Source organism: Stegodyphus dumicola, chromosome X2 (assembly GCF_044657685.1).
Source record: "Stegodyphus dumicola isolate Sdum_Otavi_A_Nest chromosome X2, ASM4465768v1".
Taxonomy (NCBI): domain Eukaryota; kingdom Metazoa; phylum Arthropoda; class Arachnida; order Araneae; family Eresidae; genus Stegodyphus; species Stegodyphus dumicola.
In genome coordinates, this window is record NC_140781.1 from 71,652,473 (window position 1) to 71,666,060 (window position 13,588).

Sequence of the window (13,588 nt, forward strand, 5' to 3'; positions counted from 1 at the left end):
CGCAATGAAAAACTTAGTTTTTGAATAAAAAATAAGGTTTTTCAGGTACTTAAAACTTTGAATAAATATTTCAGATATTTTCAAAATTTGATTTGAGAAATCAAAAAATGCTTAGTTTCATAAAAGAAATTTAAAAAAATCATTTTAGATGAATCATATATATATATAGTGATATACATTCTAAATTTTGTATACATATTTTAATTTAAAAAAGCAAATTATGCTTATTCACAAGATTTGGGCACGTAATCATGTAAATTGTAAGCTAAATTTTCCATTAAATAATCATACTAGTTGGAAAAGTAATTTATTAAAAACAGTTCTTGACAAATTTTATAATGAAAATTTGAATGTGTTAGAACAGCTGATCATATATATATGTGTCAGTAAACCTGTATCATAATCTGATAGATTTAACTTCTTAAAATGCTACTTATAATTGAATATATTAATACGATTTGTGAATTGATGTTACTAGTAGTTTGTCTACTTGAGTATAATATGCATAAAAAATCGAATAATAAATTTTAATATACATTGAAGTAAGAAACAAATGCGAATTTAATTTCCCTTACATGAAAATTATTCAGCTTTATTTTCAATGTATGAGATAATAAATAACCATAAAAATAAGTAACCATAAAATACTCTCATGCTATTGTTTTTAGCTTCATGTATTGCACAAAATATTGCAAAAGAAATGTTTCTATTTCTTATTACATAATTATGAAGAGCTTAAAATTAATTATTACCCCAAATTATGAATAAAGTCTAAAATCTTCAGTTAGCTTGTTACGCTTTCTATTTTTGAGAAGTTATATGCATACAAATTCCTATACATTAATCATTGCAGGTGAATAAATGCTTAAATATACTTTTAGACTATAACTTATTTTTATATATGCTAATTCCAAGTCTCATTTGGGAAAAATAAAGTAAATTTTAAAGTGAAATAATATGGATTATAACTCACATGTGTAAGCTAAAAATTCATTTTTCATAATTCTGCTGAAAATTATGTATTTCATTTATTGATTAAATCCGAATAGGAATCATTACCATAACTGCAGAATTATAATAATTTCAATGAACGAAGTATTTTAAATATAAGTGAAAACAAGCAATGCATGAAAAACTCTTTATTAGGAAATATATGTACATATATAAAAATGGAAAATATGACAATAAAATGACATTAAAAGCATGAAATGTAATGCATGTACAAAATGCAATAAATTCACACTCAAACATGTATTTAAAGAGTCCACACAAGCTCTAGGAGTGCTGACATTATACAAAAGGCTTGCAACAAAATTATAAAAATTTGTTGATGTATGTGCATATTGAACGCTAAATACAAAATTAGTTTTAAATAGAATGTCAAATGCCTTCATGGCATGATTTGGGCATGCTATTAAGTGATTTACTGCTTTAATACAGAATGAACTTGTAATACACACTATAATGAGCTGTTTATTCTGAGATGGTCCAAGAGATTCCATGTCTTCTATTCCCTGAAAATAAATTTCTTTATTAAGAATACATCCATTACCTATCTATTAGGACAAGTCAAATACCAATGAGCCATACTAGAAAGTTTATCTTTCCAATTAAAAAATATCGCCAGAAAATTTTTTCTTCTTTCAAAAATAAGTAATTCCTAGTAATTTTATTCAAATAGAGGTCTTTTGCTTTTAGTTTCTGTAAAAATGCAGTATAAATACATATAGGAATATGTAAATATTATATTGATGCAAATATAAAATAGGATAGTCTATTTGTGCGTTGCTTCTTAATGAAAAATGTAATAAATAATGTATATAAAAATGTAAAAAGAACAAACTATATGGAGAATTAGTCTGTCTTTTCCTTATGAAAACAAGTATCATCCCTTCATAATAAACTATTGTTATTGTAAAGATGTTTGTTCTTGATTTCATGATCGCTATAGTCTGGCTGGAAGTGTATATTTTGAATTTCACCTTGAAGCAATTTTTCCATCACTTTACAAGTTAAAAAAAAAAAAAAATCTATGTTCAATGTATATACATGCATATATATGATTAGTGTCATGCTTTAGATTTAGATCATATAAAGGCATCACACATATTACAAACCATCTTATTCTCTCGAAATATTTGCTAGTATGTAGGTGACATTCAAATCAATGCAATTCCAATTCTACAGAAATTAGCTAAATGACCATGCATCATCTGTGGGTACAATAGTCGAAAGCAGACTGAGAAGATGAATTTTAGCCACATGAGGCCAAATACATTCACTGTTGTAAAATGGCTCATTTTAATATAATCTGCCCTCTTAAAATGAAAGTTAGTGCAAAGCATATCAAAATTCCTCAATACTTACATTTAGCAAATATTAGAAGTGCAGAATTTGGAATTTTTTTTTTTTTTTTTTCAAATAACAGCCTGATGCTAAAATACTTGCTTTGCCTTTACCCTACAAAAATAAAAATAAAAGTATATATAAAAGACATATACTGGATAAAAATTGCATGTGAAATGTAATAATTAATTGAAACTATATAAATATCACACATGAACCTTTCAAGATAGAATATGTAGCAAATTTCAAAGTATATGCAGCTCAGCTCACTTACATATAGTATCAATAGCTTATTTACATATACATACACTGCAAACTAAAAATATTATCCTATGAAAAGAATTTTATAGCTAAGCATATGAAATTATTTTTTATGCATACACTTATGCCAAATATTTACTCATTAATAATGAATAAAACCTTTGTCCCTCTTTCTTTCCAATAATTTTAGCTGAGCAAAAGTTCTGTGAGCAAAACTAATGCTTTTAGGTCATCTATATATATATACACATGTTTATTACATAATGATTACAAAAATATCATTAAAAAGGCCTTTGGCACTAGAGGCACATGCATTTACAGCTTACCTTTACGAGCCAGAAGAAAAAAACTATAAGCCATTTAAGAATAAAGACCAATGTGAGTAATAGATGCAAAATTACTTTACTCTAGGTAATTAAAAAGTAAACAAAGAAAAGTTTTAAAGTATTCTATCATTTATAATCCTAGTTAAATTTTTAAAGATTTTTACCACTGAAATCAGCAATACTTGGTACCAGAAGATCAGGGCGTTTTGTTTCCACATATTTCAAAATTCTTGGGACATAAAAAGATGAAAACTGTTTTTTAAATGTCTATCATTAGAAATTGTTTCACTTTCAATATAATTTCTTACATGGCTATTAGACAAAACCATTTCAATTGTTTTTATGACTGAAACATACTGAAATGTTTCTTTTACAATTTTGGTTTCAAATTGACCTGTTTTTGTATTCAGAGCTTGATCCAATCTACTGCCAAGCATAATTTCGACAGCTTCGATAAAATTCTGACAGGTTTTCAAAGCCTTTATTTGTCCTTTAGTTGCTGACATGCCATCAAAAATCTGCCTAATGGGAAGGATGCCTCAGTGGAGGTCTTTGTAAGGCAAACTGGTTCGTATACACGTTACACATGGAGAAAACCACAAAAAAGTCCATGCAGCCAGCTCCTTCATGCGATTCAAACTCTGGACCGAACTACCAGTGCTCAGCGACTTTGCCGATGGTGGGTAATATTTAGGGAATGTGCATTAAAAAGCATGATATTAAGCATTTGTAAGTAAACAGCCTGTTAAACATGGTATTTAGGGCATATAAATTAAAATGAGCGCAGGGGCGTAGCTAGAGGGGGGGGGCAAGGGGCATCTGTTCCCGGGCGCAGGGATATACTGTAACAAATGTGCTTTTGCAGCGTTTACATTTACTGGATTCTTTGCGGTAGCGTTTTCGAAGGCAGGTGAAAGGATGGTAACTTTGAACTTCTGCAGTTCAGAATGCAGTTCCAAATACTGATATACATCTGTAAATTTTTTTCATGACTGTTGCGAGAAGAATTTTGCAAAGTACAAATGGATTAAAAAACACCTAAAGACTGAGAAATTGTACCATACTGTCTACAAATCAGCTGATAGAGTAGTAAATCAAACTTTTAGAATACTATTAATGATTTTGTATATAAAGAAAACAAACAAAATAGTACTTTACGGTATTAGAATTAATGTTTTATTTCAAAAATAAACCCAGATATTTTGTTTTTATATATATCATTTTGACATTTTATAGACTTTTTATTGTGCACTGAGCGAGGCAGCAAGAACTCTAGCTACACCTCTAACAGTGTTCACATAACTTAGTTATTGAAAATGTAGTAAACAAGCTGTGTTACCTGGGTCTTTAAATCCTATCTAAACCAGAAAATGAATTCATATGAGTTTATTAAAATCAGATTACTTACATTTCTTTCCTACTTTAAAGGACTGTGCATAAGAAAAGGTTTATAAGACTTGTTTGATACAACAATAGCTTTTGATAATGTAAACAATTATATTATTTTGAACATTACTTCATCAGATCCTCTCACTCATTTTAATATCACTAGGAGAAGATATAATAACTAATTGAAATGAAAAGGCAATAATCTTGAAAAGTAATAAGTAAATGTCATTAGTTTAACTTTCTAACTATTGAGTTGATGTATATGAATTAATCTATGAATCAAATAGAATTATCATGTTTAAATTAGTATATATTTCGACAATTTTGAAAGTATGCCTGACAAGTTTTCTTAGGGGGAAATAAATAAATAAAAATAACCCGTCGAATTAGGTTTTCTCCCGCAATAGAAGGGAGGAGAAGCTGTTTTTTAATTGTGCATTTTATTATCTGTTAATAAAATAAGTTAATTTTTTAAATATGATAGGCGCTGCCACAAATATAAGGCAATATTGCTTAATTTTCATATTATAAAATAAAAATGCATCAAACATTTAGGTTTTATGGCTTACATATAAAAATGTCATTTTGTTTCAGTTGAAATAAAAATGTTTAGACATGTACGAATTTTACTATTTAATTAAGTTTGAAAAAAACATGCCTTACATTTTTTAAAAATAAATACTGTTTTTTTAATTTTCTTATTTGCATTAAAAGAAATAAACATTTGGTGTACATATTATATATTGGCATATACGTATATTTGTCAGTAAATACATATTTAGCATAAAATAAATACATGTATATAGCATAAGTCAACTGAATATCTGGAATTTTCAAAAATCCGGACTAGGTATAGTTTTTAATTTAAAACAGAGTAGAAAATAAAATTACCTTTTAGGACATTAACAGCATCTTCGGGAATTTCTAGCAGTTATAAAAATCTGATAATTTTGAACTATCATGTAATCCCTCCTGAAAAAAAAAAATATTTTATTGTGCTACAGTTTAAAAAAAAGATAAGAGGCAGATAAATTTGACAATTTGCTGTGGCACAAGTATAGGAATATAGAACCTATGTAAATGGAGAAGATACTAAAATTTTATGCTTGGTCTTTGACTGAAAATGAATTCTCATTAAATAGTTATCTGCATGAATTACCTGGAATATTTAATAATACAATAGTTTTCAGTTTGTCATCAGAAAATCAAAACTTACTATTTTTTTTTTAAATAGCTGGGTTTTTTTTTAGTCCAAAGGGGCAATTCTCCCAGAAGGACTGTTAATTTCGTTTTGGCATTTTGCATCGATTCCCGATATGTTTCATTTCAAATTACTGCCACCAAACATTATATTTAAAGAAATTAAATAATGAAGAATCTGCAGTAATGTATGTATGTTTCTCGCATTGTAATAAAACAACGGTACCTAGAGCCAACAAAATTTGAATAAGGTAATCTTCCATAGAATATGGGCATGTGGAAGCCCTAATTTGAATTTGAAATTGGTTTTATTATTTGCTTTATTATTTAATATTTTGTAATACGTCAACGAATTTTTGATTAACAAAGTAAACGAATTCAAAGCGAGCAATGGCAATACTGTACGAGTAAAAAAAAAAAAAAAAAAAAAAAAAAAAAAAAATATATATATATATATATATATATATATATCCAGCTCGCGAGACTCTGTATTGGAAATTCTAAAGATATGTTCATTTTAAAATTATTTTGCGATATTGCTGTTGAATGTTTTTATGATTTAATTTTGAATGTTTTTATGGTTTAATTAATGTTTTTATTTAAGTGCGAAGAACATGATATTTAATAAATAAAGGTAGCACACAAAATGTTAAAAAAAACGCCCCTTTGGACGTAATTTAAAATCTGAAGCTTTCAGTCTTTTTTAAAGAATGCAAGATTTTTTTTATATCGTAAACGGAAAGCCGTCTTATCAGCTTTATTGGCCTCCCGGACTTTTGAATGTTCAATAGGCCTTAGCTACACCTACACTCTCGAGAATAACAACATATTTGCAAAAATATAAGTTTTAGAATGCTGATATGACCCAGGTAGTGCTAGTATTTATATTTTGGAAAAATTCAGCTTTTTAACAGTAAGTGAATTTTATTGTCACAAACTATAAGCAGAATTTATAAAAAATGAAAGTTAAAAATCTATTAAAAACTACTAGAAGTTGAAAACGATATGACTTCAATAGGAAATTCAGTAAAGTATACGGTTTTTATTTCGTCCAATACTACCAAATAATTTACACACTTGTGTTATAAAAAAAATCAAAACTTTAGTATGCATTTTTTTTTCCACCGCTGTTCTTCCTATTTGAAATAGGAATGCATGCAAAACTAAATTTAAATAATTAAATTCGATAGCTTTGCGTAAATTGTTCAAAAATAAAAATAATGTTAAGAATTATTTACAAAAAGTACCATCCATACGTACAGCTTTCATTGTGTTAGCAATACATAATAAATAAAACTACGTTACAGCTACTCTTAAAGCAAATTTAAATGAAGCTACTCTTAAAGCAAATTTACAGACACCTAAAAAAAAGAGCAAACTAAAACTACTTTTTATTACATACTTAAATTTTGACACATAAATCTAACTATAATTTATAATAATTAAGATATTTATATTAAGAAATAATTGTATATATATTTTAAAAGCGAACTTACTTTTGGCAAAGGAGCTGTATCCATTATTACGACTGTCCTCGCTTGAAATGGCGCTTAGAAAAAGAACGTTCTTTGGCTTAGCAAACTTGTTTGGTCAGTCGGGATGGACAATGGCAAGACAGGGGGTCGTCCTGCTCCTTCAATTCACTCCCTTCCTCAAGGTTATTATTGCAAGTGGGAAACATGTTCTGCTACCAAGACAGTAAATTTGCGTTTTTTGACACGAAACGGAGCGAAAACTTCGGTCACCCTCCAAATCCCACTCTGCGAGATTTAGAGTGTAAGCAGTTCTCCACGAAAGCATGCCTTCATTAGGCAGATAATACTTACGAATACTTGTTTTGCCGCAATCAAATAAATAAAACTAAACCTAAAACACGTATGTGTTTTTGCCACCTTTTAAAGGACGTTTTACACGCAACATCCTCCTGTAACAGCAATGAAATAATTTTACTTGATCGCATATTTCATATTGATATATTTTACCCGTTCCAATATTCAAAAGGATAATTATAACACTATTTTGGCTGATTATAGAGTTAGAAATAGATTATAGAACCGATGGACATACATGATAAAAATCGATCTTTACACAGAGCTTGTATCATTGTTACATTGTGGTTGAACTGACTGCTTATATTATATACAGGTAGATAACATAAATTTAAGCATACCAAATTTATGAGTAAAAATATTACTTTAGAATGAATATTACACAAATATTTTTCAGAAAAACAATTTAAGGTGGAAATATTGTGCGATATGCATTCTAAAACGATATTTTCCTCCTTAAATTGTCTTTCTGAAAACCGTAACTGGTTTTATATGTAATATTTTATAAAAGGATTTAAAGAAAATTTAATCAGTTATTCTTTAAAATTTCAACTTTCCTTGAAAAGAAAATGTATTTAATGTGTTTCTTCTCAAGGTATGCTATTTAGATTATTTCTTGACTTCCTTGTAGAATATTTACAAACAAATAAAGCTGATACATTTGAGATCACTTGATATTCAAACCATATATTTATTTATTTTGAAACATCTTAAAAAATCTGATGCGGACACCACATGACTTCCTTGTACGACAAATAAATGAAACGCAATTTTTGCTAAACTTCATTTAAACCTATTTCATTTGAAAATGAGATATGATCTTCCATTTCAAAATGCCCCTTTGGCACTGCCGAAAGCAATAAAAAAAGGGAGGTGCACAATTAGATGTTATACAGATGCCCCATACAGAAACTTTCAACATTCTACGGTTAACCGTTTTTGAGTTATGCGATACACATGCATACATACGTACAGACATACGTAGCGCTAAAACTAGTCATAAGTCCAAAATATAAAATTTCAACATTTTATGTTAAGTTATGCGACATATGTACGTGTAAACGTCGTGATGGAACTATTCAAAATGGAAATTTCCTTTGAAATATGAAAATCGAAATGTTTCGCGATTACAATACTTTATTTATTTCTCACAAGTCAAAACGGTGTCACAAATAACTAACTACTAATAAATTTATGATGCAATCTAAAGAATTATTTAAATCTAACACTTTAAACTGGAATAAACTTATAATATTTGAAAATTAAATATAAACATAATACTAAAATAAGTTGCGAATAATTTGTATTCGAAAAATTGGAACACGAGAGAAAAAAATTCTCACAAATTCCCTTTGTATATTAAAAAGTATTTCCTCAGAAAATAAGGATAAAAAAATGCAAGATTAATTTTTCACCATTATCGAAGCAATTCCTGAAAGAAACTGATAATTTAAAACATTTTACGTAGTTTCTCTTACTGATGTATATTGACTAACTTTCTGTATTCGGCACACATCTTGATTTAAGGTACGAGTAATATACAGCATATGTGTTAGTGTGCAAATTATAAAGTAGCCAAATGGGAGATAAAATACTATTTTAGCAACCAGTCTCGTGACGAAGATACCATAGGGAGAAAAACTAATTTCACTCGCTAAATTCAACGGAGAGTAAAATTAGCTTAATTATTTCCACATGGTAAGGGGGGCCCGCTTTTGAAGCAGTTTGAGTAAAAATGCTTGCCGCTTTTGCGACAGTCCTGGTAAGAAAACACGATTATTTTTACGTCGTTTCCTGAAAAAACCCGTAACGCTCGGGGGGTTAAAATAAGTTGCGAATAATTTGTATTCGAAAAATTGGAACACCAGAGAAAAAAATTCTCACAAATTCCCTTTGTATATTAAAAAGTATTTCCTCAGAAAATAAGGATAAAAAAATGCAAGATTAATTTTTCACCATTATCAAAGCAATTCCTTAAAGAAACTGGAAATTTAAAGCATTTTACGTAGTTTCTCTTACTGATTATATTAACTAACTTTCTTTATTCGGCACATATCTCGATTTAAGGTACGAGTAATATACAGCATATGTGTTAGTGTGTAAATTATAAAACAGCCAAATAGGAGAAAAAATACTATTTTAGCAACCAGTCTTGTGACGAAGATACCATAGGGAGAAAAACTAATTTCACTCGCTAAATTCAACGGAGAGGAAAATTAGCTTAATTATATCCACACGGTAAGGGGGGCCCGCTTTTGAAGTAGTTTGAGTAAAAACGCTTGCCGTTTTTGCGACAGATCTGGTAAGATAACACGATTATTTTTACGTCGTTTCCTGAAAAAACCCGTAACGCTCGGGGGGGGGTTAATCTTCGAAATGGATTCGGCTTATTATTTTTTGCAGACTGTCAGAGCAATTTTATAAAAGTAAGCTTGAACTTTCGATTATGTCAAATAGAATTTCTGATATATATTTACTAATATGTAAAGGATCTACAAAGCGAAAGTATGTTTCGAAGTCCATTAAACAAAAAGTGGAATTGCTGCAAAAAATGGATAAAGGCATATCCTTTGTTTATCTAAACTTGAACGTTTGTTTATCTAAACTTTGTTTATGTTTAACGCCGCGGCGCGCAATGAATTGGAAGTTGATCTGTCAGCACTATCCTTATCTTCAGGGCAGATGTTTTTATTTTATTTGGCTTATAATTCCTTACTAAATGTAGTATTTCATCTCGATGTATTCCGTGTTTGATATGATTTAAATCAATTTCCTCGTCATTATAATTCGCTTCCGATAGCGAAGAAAGTGACAGAGGTTATTGAAAACGAAAAAATTTCGATTGAGAAATTGGTCGGTATTCTCCACTCAGCAATTATAGGACTGGAACAGCGGAACTTTGTAAATAAGCAAGACATTATGTCTGTTTGTAGAATTAAAGAGAATGTATTATCACATAAAAAAGAAGCAACTTAAACAACTTACATTGAAAGAAATGTTTAATGAAGTAAACAAATGAATATTAAGCTTTTTTTTTTGGTAAATTTTGATACCCTTTAGATCATAATTGTTCTTTATTTCATAAATTACGGTTTCATATTTTTAATTTTATAATTTCTGCATGCCATCTTACCAGATTTAAACTGATGATCTATAATCCGGAAAAATCGATAATTCGGAAACGCCGAAGTCCCGACGAGTCCGGATTAACGACTTTTGACTGTATAAATATGCCAAATATTTGCATTCAGACAAACTTTTGCTCAATTTACAAACGGAAATTTTACACATAATTAATCGTACACAGTATATTGAATGAAATTAGCCACTTTATTTTTAAGAAAAACTAAGCTAAGTGAATATAGCACCACTAACACATATTCGTTAACATTTCAAGCGATAGTAACATATGCACGCGGTCTTCGAAATGAGCAATTGTGAGCGCTTGGATGAAATCCATCATGAGTATTTGTAAGCGCTTGGTCGAAATCCCTTTTTCCCTCTGTCATTCCGAAACCCGGGCGATGAGCGAAAGTGAGGTTTGGGGTATAGCCGCTTGTGATTCTTGTCGGCGATCACCGAGGCAAGCGGCTGCACCTTCGCAGCGCTCCTAAAAAAAGTGAAAAAAAATTCCTTTCCCCTTGGTGATTATCAATTAAATTACTTTAAATAGTTTTTTTTTCCTACAAAACCTATATCCTTCCAAAAAAAAATTCGCTCCGATGTTGACGAGAATAAAACAGCGGACAATGTGAGGATTTACTACGCCTGGATTACTACGCTATCTGTTACTAAGCCTGGAATTTTAAGATAAGTACTTTTCTTTCATCTAAAATAAATCAAATTTCTATAAATAAGTGCCTTTAAATAAATAAATTTTAATTTTTCATCAGTTTTTAGCATTAAAAAATACTTTAAATTGCTCATTGCTTGTGGTTTTCTTTGTGAATGAATTCCAAAGAGACGCCAAAGTTATCAGTTCACGTCTGTCACCACTCTTCTTATCTTGCTTTGAGAAATCTCGTGAGAGGGAAAATTGGGGCAACGGGCTATTTCTCTCTCGGATCTTCTGGATTCTCTCTCTCTCTCTCTCTCTTTTTTTTTTTTTTTTTAGTTCGCTTAAATATATTTTCGCCTTTAAATAATATTATACCTCACCAATTTTTTCTCATACTGTTCCTTGCTATCTGTTAAATGTCCATATGTAAGGGATGGTTTATTCCTCACTGCCTTAAATAAATTCTTAGAACTATGAGCTTATATAAATAACAGTGTGCCTCATTGTGTTATACTAGCATTAATTAACTAGTAATAAATTATGATAGTAAAATAATTAATCTTGTAATAAATTATGATAGTTAAATTAATAAATACTATGTTTAATTTGTGCTTTTAATACATATACTCAGTAATTAACACACACCACACGTATATATATATATATATATATATATATTTTTTTTTTTTTTTTTTTCTGTGCGGTCGTGGTCTTGTATTGTATATGGTTCTATGTTGTTTGTCTGCCGCTGTTTTTCGAAAAATGTATGAAAATGTTGGGAACGAAAATAGCATAAGTTACTTTAGTTAAATTAATATGTACTTTTTTTGGACGACTTTTGTTGATATCTCAGGATGCATGCATACATATTACTTTGTATTCCATGCTAAATACCTTGATACGAAGCATTTTAACACCGTCAATATTTTTTTTTCCCAGTAACACATCTATTCACCACTACCATACACACCCACCACACACACACACACACACACACACACCTGTGAGACACTATTTATTGCAAATGAAGACAGATTCTTCTCCTTTTAACTACACTCATGGACACAATCGTATGTTAGGATGTTTTCTACTTTTTTCCTTTTTCTATAGGCCCTTTTTTTTCCTCTATTATTTTTGGGCCATTTATTTAAAATTTTATTTTGTCCTATCTTTTCTTCCTGGCCTATTGAACTCGTACAAAGTGTACGAAGTTCCTTTTTACTCTCCTCAAATACGAAATTTCCCCCCTTTATATATACCTTTCCTTCGCACCTATGCTTGATTTTTCGCCCATCGAGGCAGAAAGACTTAGCGAGTGCAAGACAAGCCATCTGTCTACTTTGTCTGTTTAGGTCAAGGAGGTTAGAATAGAAGGAGGGAAGGTTCAACTTAAACGGTGAAGCTTGACGGCCATGTTACTGTTATCGCTGTGACTTGCGCAAGGAAGTCTGTAATTGTAACATTTTTTCCCTTTTCTTTTCGAAGCTTGTCAGCTTATATTGCATATGGATGCACAAATAGATTTTCGAAAAATATTCCTGGGATTACTGTTCATTCGTAAGTATTGATTTTCTTTTTTTCTATGTAATTTTATAAGTATGTTAAAAAATATCACAATTCATGTTGTTTTCTTTCCAGATGTGACAAAAATGACTTAATAATAATCGAAACATGTTAAATACATTTTAATGTTTTTGCTTACAGCTGGTATCTTCGTTCCTTAACATACAATGATATATGCTAGGATTTAAACTGTATAATTTGAACGTTTAGATAATTCGTTTTATAATTTTCATAAAAAGTAAGAAATCAATTGTTACCATTTTTATGAATTGTGAAGGTGTTAAATAAAGCAACGCTTTTCTTTATGTATTAATTACTATTCATTCTTAAGTTTTGTGAACTGTTACGGATATAATTTGTGCATTTGATCAAGATAAACTGTTCTGTTGTTAAAATGTTTTTGCATAAGCTTACAAATTTCTGGGCAGTATAGCGATAAATGTAAGTAAAATATTTACACAATTGAACATGTGAAAAGATATATCGAAAATTTATATAGGTATATTTCTGTAATTCAGCTTAATTCAAGGTAATTTCTCTGAGATTCATAAATATGAAACGCGCATAAACTGAAATCATTGAATTCACATAAATCTGTTTTATTTTATTAATATTTATTTTCTTGTTGATATAAGTTGATTATTGGTTGTGAAAAGAATCGATTTAAAACTTTCATTTAAAAAAAAAAAAAGCAACATGTTACCATTTTTTAGATAATTATCTGTTATTAATTTCAGGTAAAAATGATTCTTTAATAAATTATAATAATATTGCGAATAAATCAGAAATATCACTTCTTAAAGAAACAATTGGAAAGTATAATACCCGAGAAGTTGCTAATAAAACCTAAGCAAATTCTTGAAATTATGCAGAATCATAATTTTTAAAGGCTTTAA

At 29.4% G+C, this 13,588-nt stretch overlaps 1 long non-coding RNA gene across 2 annotated transcripts; it reads right to left on the bottom strand.

Moving 5' to 3' along the window:
- Positions 1 to 1,124: 1,124 nt before the first annotated feature.
- LOC146992777 (uncharacterized) lies at positions 1,125 to 7,093 on the bottom strand. 2 transcript variants are annotated; one of them, XR_015039271.1, is made up of 4 exons: positions 7,019 to 7,093; positions 5,214 to 5,294; positions 2,368 to 2,460; positions 1,125 to 1,514 (listed from the first exon to the last, which is right to left on the bottom strand). It is a non-coding gene; the product is annotated as an uncharacterized LOC146992777 (long non-coding RNA). The 2 variants fall into 2 exon arrangements; XR_015039270.1 differs by lacking the exon at positions 7,019 to 7,093 and adding an exon at positions 5,539 to 5,739.
- Between the last annotated feature and the right edge of the window lie 6,495 nt (positions 7,094 to 13,588).